This window comes from Trichoplusia ni, chromosome 12 (assembly GCF_003590095.1).
Source record: "Trichoplusia ni isolate ovarian cell line Hi5 chromosome 12, tn1, whole genome shotgun sequence".
NCBI lineage: Eukaryota > Metazoa > Arthropoda > Insecta > Lepidoptera > Noctuidae > Trichoplusia > Trichoplusia ni.
This window is the reverse complement of record NC_039489.1, coordinates 2,283,211-2,293,130: the sequence shown is the minus strand read 5'-3', so window position 1 is coordinate 2,293,130 and position 9,920 is coordinate 2,283,211. Positions and strand designations below refer to the sequence as shown.

General features: G+C 36.6%; 1 protein-coding gene across 2 annotated transcripts in view; it reads left to right on the top strand.

Moving 5' to 3' along the window:
* Nucleotides 1-9,920, top strand: part of LOC113499480 (DE-cadherin) — a 519,450-nt gene that overhangs the window by 273,983 nt on the left and 235,547 nt on the right. The gene's annotated exons all lie outside the window — the stretch shown is intronic.

Sequence of the window (9,920 nt, the reverse complement as noted above, 5' to 3'; positions counted from 1 at the left end):
TTTTTTTCTGATTTAAATAATTTGTAAGAATTGATTAAACACACTTCAATCAAACGAATTATTACCTTTTATATCACCGTATTGATTTATTTTCACCTGTATAATATGATAGCATTAGGTCATGTTTATCCACATTTCAAATGTGTTTATTTTATTTGATAATAGCTCGTGGTCTTAAAGAGGTGCTGTTTTTGGTACGATGTCTTACTTCCTCTAAGACACTATTATGCTCGCTTGAAAGAAACAGCACCTTCCATTTTGATAAAGTTATATTATTGTTATCATGCAGTATAATACACTCACCACAAATTTTTGTATTTAATAATTCTTTGGGATTCCCCTGTCTATTCATTTTGAGTGTTCCCGTGCAAAATGTGCGGCTGTTTAATAAATCTCTTGTGGGAGGAATGCTGCAGTTAAAATTATCGACATACAGCGAGTGGCCCACATTTTTAAGCGCATCCATAGGACAATGAACAACTTTATTGCTATGTCCGTGTCCAGAAACTAATTGATTTTTTGATCCAGTATACATATAAATGTGTTTTTAAAAATTGTGCCTGTATTATCGGCTAGATTATAAAACTTTAGTCCATATCAGCTGGCTTTTGATTTCATATATTGGCGGTAACTTAGTCTTCCTCGCCATAGCATCAGTGACTCATAAATTGTAATTTCTCTTGTGGGATGATAAATATTTTGCATGTATTTATTTATTTCGTCATTTAAAGATTTAATTTTATTTAAGTTTGCATTTCTTGCCACCTTTTGGATGTTCAATGCTCGCATTACGTTCAAAAACTTGTTTCTGGACATGTAATTTCTGAAAATATCATTTTTTAAATAAATAATGCGTGTTCCAGTAGTCTGAAATTCTATTATATTGATATTATATTAATATGTTTTTTTTAAGCAAGAGCCGTTCTACAAATATTGCTTCTAAGCATTTTTCCACAACTTAATCATAAACGTCTGTTGATCAATGTTTCGAAATTTTTACACCTATGTTTGAAATAGATGATAACACATTAAATTCATGCTTAAGAAGTAGCCAGCATGTTATAACTTAATAATAGCTGTTAGTCTTACTAAAATTTGCAAAATGTTTGTGACTTTGGAAATAAAAGCTTGCCCGGCCAAAGGGTGGTTTTAAATTTTGCAACAACATAATTGGAGTGCCCAAGAATAAGCTTATGATAAGGCAAACCTGGCGGTTTCAATGAATTTAAAAAGTCTACGGGGTAATTAGTAGCGTCATCTGTATTAACCACAGTATCAGTCGAGGTATAGACTTTTTCTTCACCCTCAAACGACATGAGCAGGATATTGTTAATAGCTGCTGCTTGATCGTTTTTTGGATTAAGTATGGCACGTTCACATAACCATTCAATAGGCTTGTCATGTATATGAAAAATGTCTGGATAAACTTTAGATACTAATTCTTGCAAGGTAGTAACAACTCTAAGTACACAATTCTTCCGGGATGGTTATCATTCCATGAAACGATGGAAAATCACCGTTACCGATTTTAAGAAGGAGATCCGAAAATCTATCACCAGACTCATCCCCGCCCAAATGTGCTCTCATATTTTTAGACAGTTTAAGAATATTAACCTGTGGCCACAAATAAGAATTCTTAATGCACGACTTTACTTCGTCAGTTCTGGTGCCTTTTGGTACCACTGGTAGAATCTGCCGGAAGTCTCCGGCCAGTTAAACTGTTATGCCACCCTTTAACTTGTTATTACCCCTTATATCCTTTAGTGATCTGTTTAAGGCTTCAATACCACCTTTATGAGCCATCGTTATTTCGTCCCAAACAATTATTTTTGTACTCTTTAAAACTTCTGCACAACGCCAACTATTGTCAACTATTTAGAACTAAAGCGGCTGAATTTATCTATATCGTTGCCATTTAATCGGATGAAATACATACCTCCAATCTTCAATCATTAATTTTAGTTCAATCAGTCAAAAATCTATGAAGATTTACACAAACTATCATCCCCCTATTTTAACTCCTTGGGGATGAAATTTAACAAAATCCTTTCTTAGCGGATGCCTACAGCATAACATCTACCTGCATGCCAAATTTGAGTCCGATCCGTCCAGTGGTTTCGGCTGTGCATTGTTGCATCACTATGTCAGTCAGTCACCTTTGAGTTTTATATATGTATATAGAAGATATTGCTTTAGGAAATGTGCAATTTTAGTTGAACACATCTGCTCATCTATAGAAAGTCGTTGGTCTATTCCAACTGATGAAAATTTCTTATTTAGTTGTTCTATCACAGGCCGAATCTTATGGAGGCGATCGTGATCAGATTGATCTCGCGGAAGATGTTTATTATTATTGTTGAAATGTAAGTAGCTACTAATCATCTCAAACCGATTTACAGGCATTGCGCTCTTTACAGGGTCGTAGCCAAACTTGGAATGCCAGTATGAGCGTACACTAGGGAATTGTTCTACTGACATAAATAAAAGAATTCCTATGATTTTTTTAAACTCCCCAACAGTTATAGTGAAAGATATTGAAGGGTTTTTCTGTACTGCATATAAGTTAGTTTCATCAACAATTTTTTGAAGAAACTCAGGTGTGAAGTAGTGCAAAAAACATTTATATGTTGTATCAAGTTCAGTTACAGTAAACTCTGTTGTACTTGGTTGGTGAATTATTTTTGATTCGTCAAACAACAAACTGTCTTTTTTCCAAATGAGTTTCCTTTTATCAAATTCTACATATTGTTGATGACCTTCTTGCATGGGTAATGAAATAAAAATTTGACTTGATGGGCCAGGCAAATCTTGAACTAGTGGTAGATCATTATAGGTAGGATCTTTATGGTCCTCTGCATCCTCGTCTTCCAACTCTTGAACTATTTCTCTTGCATTAGCGAAAAAGGTTTCTTCATCTTCACTTTCATCTTCCAAGCCATCCTCAGAAATATTTCCATCTTCCAAAGCTGCCAGAAGTTGTTCTATATCTTTATCTGCCACTTTACGGGACATTCTGGATAAATAATTATAAAATTCGTATGAATAAATTATGTATGTGCTGTCGTGAGGTTTCAGATTATTGCTTCGGAGAGGTAACAGCACATTTGGGACAGACGGCTGGTCTGGACGATTACACAAACGATGTTCCTTTGAATTACAGCAGTAACAACCTAACATACGTGCACGTACCTTGGTATGCTATGTCTGCTGCCGATGCTCCGCCGTGCGACGATTCCAACACAGGTTAATCTTGATGAGGGTCGCGACCTGCTCTAGGTGATTCCGAGCAGGATATCGATAAGAAAGATAACCTTCGCCGAGAATTCGCGGGGTGCATACAAATAAGTCAAAAATTAAAAAGTATATTATACCTACAGAAAAACTATTTCTTGCCGATTTTGCATATTGATGTACTTCAACATCACAATTATACTGCTGATATTTACAAAAACTATTACTGTATTCTAAAAAAACAATAATGCAAAGTGTTCTGCTTACCTTTATACTCCCGTAAGCAACTATTTAGTATTCACTATAATAAAATAAAATTACAATTTGACCGCTAAAATGGGTATTAGAAAATGTGGCGCCAAGCTGTCAAATTATGACAATTAAAATAACTCTTAAAGTATTAGACACACAGTTGTAAATTTTATGTCGCATTGTAGCTTAGCTCAAAATCTGTCGGTCTAGTAAATAAATAAAAAAAGTTGTAGGAGGTGATTTTACAGTAATGAACAAATATTTGTTGATTTGCATAATTTTGACAATTTCGTCCGCATGTCAATAAGCGACTTTGAATATGTCTTACAAAAAATAATCTCCAGTGGTTGCCAAAAAAGACACACTTTGGAGGGACTCAGTACCAGTTAAATAGGACTTGCAGTAACGTTGAGATTCGTATAGAAGTTTACATTATTTAAATATAAGGTTATATCTTATAGTTTGTGATAAGATAAACGAATGCGTTGCTTCTGAAAACAAAGATTTATTTTGTTAACTTTTTATCAAAAAAACATCTTATATACCTACACAACTGTAACAACCCTACCTGAAAACAAAGAAACGACATTCAATGTTTATTTTTCCGGGTGTATAGTCGTTTCGCACCGTGACCGATTCGAACCGCGGTATGAATCGCCCAAGAGCTCTTTTTGAATGTGTCCCTTCGCACCGCGGTTCGAATAGCCCAAGAACTTTTGGTAATGGGTTGATTCGGACCACAATATAGGGAAAAAACATTTCTAATTTTGGATAGGTGAAGTCGGACAGAAGAGATGTAGTTTTTATTGTACATTTCGTACAGTACAACCAGGCACAAAATGATAAAAGATATCGTATGATGTTGATCAAACTGTGATTTTAAACTATTACCGTCTAACAAAAAAAATATAGCTAATATTAATATACACTTGTTATACTATTTGATTGTACATATTTAACTAGTTATAAGTAAATTACAATGTAAATCATAATCGGTGATAAGCAAGTCTGCTTTAGGATAATTATGTTGATGAAACTGACTGTATACCGCATATTTTTTACACTTACCACTGTTCTAATCGTCTGTCCAAATGATTAGAAATCTTTAATTATTTCTATGAGTTGAAATCAAGATACACGATATGATTATTAAGTACTTTCGCTCAGTGGTCCGAATCGACCCATTCCAAAAGATTCCTTGGGCTATTCGCACCGCTGCAACCACTGTGGTGTGAATCGACCTATTCAAAAATAGTACTTGGGCGATTCGGACCGCGGGTCGAATAACTCGTGGTGCGAAACGCCCCAAGACCCATTTTTCCATCAATTCTAATCTTGTACACAAAATATTTCAACAAATTTACTTTTTAATGCTTTAATAATCCTAACCTCTAAACATAACCACAGACATTTCACATCACAACCGTTTGACATTTTACAACATTCGCGCCAGCGCGCCAAATTTAAAAAAGAATATTTTAAAGAAAACTTATTTTCTTTACATTTATTTAAAATATCTAGTCAAATTATATCTGCTATTATTCCTGAAGTATGCTTAGCTCTGAATAGAGTACTTTAGGGACAGGAGTTGGTTGAGATGTAAAACACGTGATGCTTGTAGATACTCTGGAGAGGTGCTTAGAAGCTTAAGAGCTTTTTAATTTCAGCAGGTTCGAATTTGTCTTCTGGCCTGAAAGGTGCATTCTCCTTAACGCCGTCTTTTTTGTTTTTTAATTTACGACTTTTACGTTTTACGACTTTATTTTAATTGACTCGATCACATGACTAAAATATATACAAATCCACGGTATGTTCCGAGAACATAGTACATCCACTAAACTACGAGTATTTGACGCTAGTGCCAAAACTACTTTCCGGCAATCATTTAACGATATCCAGTTGATTAGCCCATCCTTACAAAATGATATATTTGCCATTTTTTTAAGATTTCGTCAGAACACATACATATATCGTTTGTGCAGATGTTGAAAAAATGTACTGACAGATACTAATTCAACCCGACCAACAATACTGACAATTAATTTTATGGAGAGAAAACCCGTTAGATGCGGTTACTGTTAAGATTTAGTGGAAATAAATACTTTATATGTGAAAAACAGCTTAAACTTTATTCCAGTCCACAGAGCAGAGAGCGAGGCATAGTGTAATCAACTTGACATAAACGGCAACGCTAGTCAGTGGTACAAAAGGTGGCAAATTTTAATATTACAACACTCTCCCTAAATTTGAGCCTTGATAAAAATAAAATAAAATTTTAATTTACTTTCATCCGTTGTGGCGCTAATATAATGCACAGTCAGAGCTATAAAACTGTCATTGTTAATAGAGGTCCAACCATATGTTGTCAAGCAGAAAGCCTGTCCCTCTTGGACCTCACTTTTAGCCTTTTCTACGCTCGTATTATACAGCGATAAAATCAGTTTCGGTTCGGCGCCATCTAATGCCAGTTGTTTGTGTATGAGTCCCGTCTGGGGTATCGAATTATTTACTTTTTTATGTATGTGGCTCTGTTGCCCCAAGCCTTCATATGCCCTTCAATAATCTGTATGAATTGTTGTACCCTCAATTACATGTCTTTTGATGAGGGGAATTAGTATACCACTTCTACCAGAAAGTTAAAAAACTTTTTCAAAGCTAAATTATCCAAAAAAGCATATTACAAGATATCTGACTACTTAAGAAAGACAAAGGCGCAGCATAACTTGTAAAAGTAATATGTTAGCGAGACGATTTCACTAATGTTCCACATTAGTAAAAATAACTCTGTTTCAGGCTTACTGTCAGTCGCTGTATACCGCTCAATTATAGTACAGGTACACGAAGAGTTCCTATAACACTCTTCGCGTACAATACAATAACGCATTCCGGGCGATGTTGAAACTGCCCTGGCGGTGTAGTGTGTCTGGCATGTTCGCTGAGAACAGAGTTACTGATTTCTACGGGCTTATGAGGAAACTCAAGGCTTCTTTCTATGACCGCGTGAAAACATGCGACAATAATATTGTTGTTGCCGTATTCCGCTCGGTCTTTCTTCTAAGAAAGACAGTTTAATCTAATTTTATAAACCGCTTGGGATTGAGCTGCTCCCTAATATAGCTATCTTTTGCTGTCCGTTTATTTCTCGCATACTGACATGATTTTTTCACTCTTGCATATAATTTGTTTTGAATAATTTATACCTTTGCCTTGCCTTCAATAATCTGTATGAATTGTTGTACCTTCAATAACATGTTTTTTTTTGTGAGGGGAATGAATATATCTGCAACGTCATCTGGACACACTTCTAGCCTCAAATCCTCGCCTCGCTTATCTTTTAATACGAGGAGAGTTAAATGTATTCTCGGTATAGGTACGAAGGAAAAGGCGGAAAATTCTGAATAAATTTAATTTTTCAATATTTTCCCCTAACATCTCAATACATTTGTTTGTTCGTGAAAGTAACTTCTCAATTCCCTCTGAAAAATATTTTTCTTCATGGCCCGAAAAATGTTCGTTTATATTACTCTCTTCAACTCTTCATCGTCTGAAAAATGCTTTCCACGAAGGTCTTTTTTAAGATTAGGGAATAGAAATGAAGCACTAGGGGCCAGGTCCGGACTGCAGGGTGGATGATTGACTTCTTCAAAAAAAGTGAACCGGCGCGCTGTCGTGAAGCAGCAACACACCTGAGGTTAATTTTCCACGTCTTTTTTATTTAATTGCCTCCTTTAAATTACGCAGGGTGGTTGCGTATGATGCAGCAGTAATACTTTGACCTTTTTTTGTGTACTCGATTAGCAAAATTCCCTTAGAATCCCAAAACACCGTGGCTTGATGAAATGCAGAAATGAGCTTTCCTGCGGACGGAGTGACTTTGAACTTCTTCGGCGGGTCTGATCCTTTTTTGTGTCACTGCATAAGCTCTTGTTTGCTCTCAGAGTCATAGTGATGAACCCATGTTTCATCACCAGTAACAATCCGATCGAAAATACTTTGCGGATTTTCACCGCAGAAGTCCAAAAACTCCTTACAACAGTCAACTCGCGCTTGTTTCTGTAGCGCGGTGAGCATTCAAGGCACCCATCTTGCACTGACCTTTGACAAATTCAGGCGCTCATAAAGGATTGTATAAATAGTACCCACGGACGGCTTAATGTTTTCACTCTTACACGGGAATCTACAAGTACAAGATTTTCGACTAATTTGACGTTTTCTTCAATAGCGGCACAAACTGGCCCACCAGAGCGGGGATCGTCTTTAATGGTCCTTCTACCCCGTTTGAATTCACTTGACCGCTTCTGAATTGTAGATAATGAAGGCGCAGAATCTTGGTAAACAGCCTCCATTTCTTCATGCATAATTTTTCGAGCTTTTCCTTGTTTTGTGAGGAATTTTATCACTGCGCGATGCTCGATTTTTTTCATCATTGTCGAATCAGTCATTTGTTTTTTCGCAATGATATCTTGAATACTAATGGTGAAAATTAAATAAAATTTTGTATTTATACCCTCAAAGAGTCATTAACCAATGAGATAATTAAATTAACCTATAATTAGTATATCACCTCGGTACCGAGAATACATTGAACGCCCCTCGTAAATCCCAAAAGACATCGGCCCCTATTAATAAATCTATTTCACCAGTAACACCGCTTGTAAGTCATAGGTGAAAACAATTGTGTTATTGTCAGGTTCATGACATCTTTTCATATCCCTGTCTTTTTCATGTCTACTTAAGCTATTTTCTTCTTGATGTAAGTTGAAGCTGTCACGTAATTTATTCTTTTCTTCTTCAGAGGCATTTCCGTATGCTTCACACTCATTGCAACGATCTTTTTTGGGTTTGAAAAATCCTATGTTAAAATCATGGTTGAAAACCGTGCATAGGCGTCATACTTTACAACAGGCTTGTTTTGCTGCTTCTGAATTTCGGTATAATTTCTATGCAATTCTGCTACTGTCAAACCACCATCAATGAATTGTCTGCTAGTATTAGCCCTGAGATAGTGACTTTCAACCTTTGGAATTGATTCGATATGATCCTTTACTGCTTGTATAACTTCAGGTTGCAATTTACATTGTTTTCCGTGTTTTCCTCGTTGATCAGCTGGAATAAAACCATCGTTTCGTGCTTTGCCGTCGATAACAGTCCGTATAATCCGTTGTGTGATACCCAGAGTGTTGATCAGAAAAGTTTTACAGACGCGGATCTTTTTATTTTCATTAAGCAAGTAATATGCAGTGTTTTCTTTTTTGTCGTACATTTTGTTAGTCTTTATGCGGCGGTAAGCACATGTTGTCCAAGTTTAACCTGTGGTCCCGACTCTATGGCTCGCGCCCGCCATATTTTTAATCTGTGGACACGAGCGACCGGCGACGAGCGGCGGCGCCGACGCGCATTATGCATTTAATTTCGGCACTATTCGGCAGCAACCACCAACATGGCGCACGCGCATCTCTACAACGTTTTTTCTTAACTGTATATTCTAATAATTTCTAAGTAAAAGTATATCATATTGAATAAGGCGTATTGTTCGACACATGTTAGTGTTCTTGTACAAGCGTTTAAAAAACCCCGTTGCCTTTCTACACTCTCCAACTTCCAGTAAGACTCAAATATTTCGATTCTTTTTAGTTCAGTAAATTTTGCAGCACAGGACAACCGACATTTTGAGGTACATGTAGATCCCATTCTTTTACCTTGATTTAATTTTTTGGTTTTTACTGAGATATAAGTTTGACCATAATTTTTTAATCGCTTAGCAACACTCTTTTTCCAGGTTGTTGGATTACGCGTACGCTTTATGCCTCTTGGTTTAGTTATAGGTTGCGCTGGTTGATTGTGTGCGTGAACAAGACTCTCATTATTAGAGTTAGAATTATTTATTAGTTAGAGTTAGAATTGTTATTTCCAGCAGGAGTACCACTGGAACTGTTACTTGAATTGCCACTGGAACTACTACTGGAGCTACTGCTGGAACTGCTACTGGAGCTACTGGATGAAGACGACCTTGCGCGAGGGCCAGGCCTGTATTCATCTCCTGAATCAGTGCTGGAGAAATCGCCTGTTGGGAAGTCAATACTAATGAAATCAATGAACGAGATGTTCATTGATTTCATTAGTGGCCAATAAAATAGACGAAGAGTTACTGGGGTTCTCTAGAGCAGTATCATCCTGCTCTGGAGTAATTGTTGTTGGGTCATCTAGATTGGCTGACTGGCCAGGAATAAAAAGGCAGTAAAAATCAGCAGGTATTTTGTTAGTCATTCTAAGCGAAGGTAGATAGGATTTTCTGTGAAAGGTATTATGTGTCGCTGGTTACCTGTAGGCAGTGTCCATGTACGTAGAAACTGTCTTGTTTGTCCCGAGGTATCTGGAAATGGTCGCTCTTCTGACTCACTGTCTTCACTTTCTGTCACCATTATACGACGACTTTT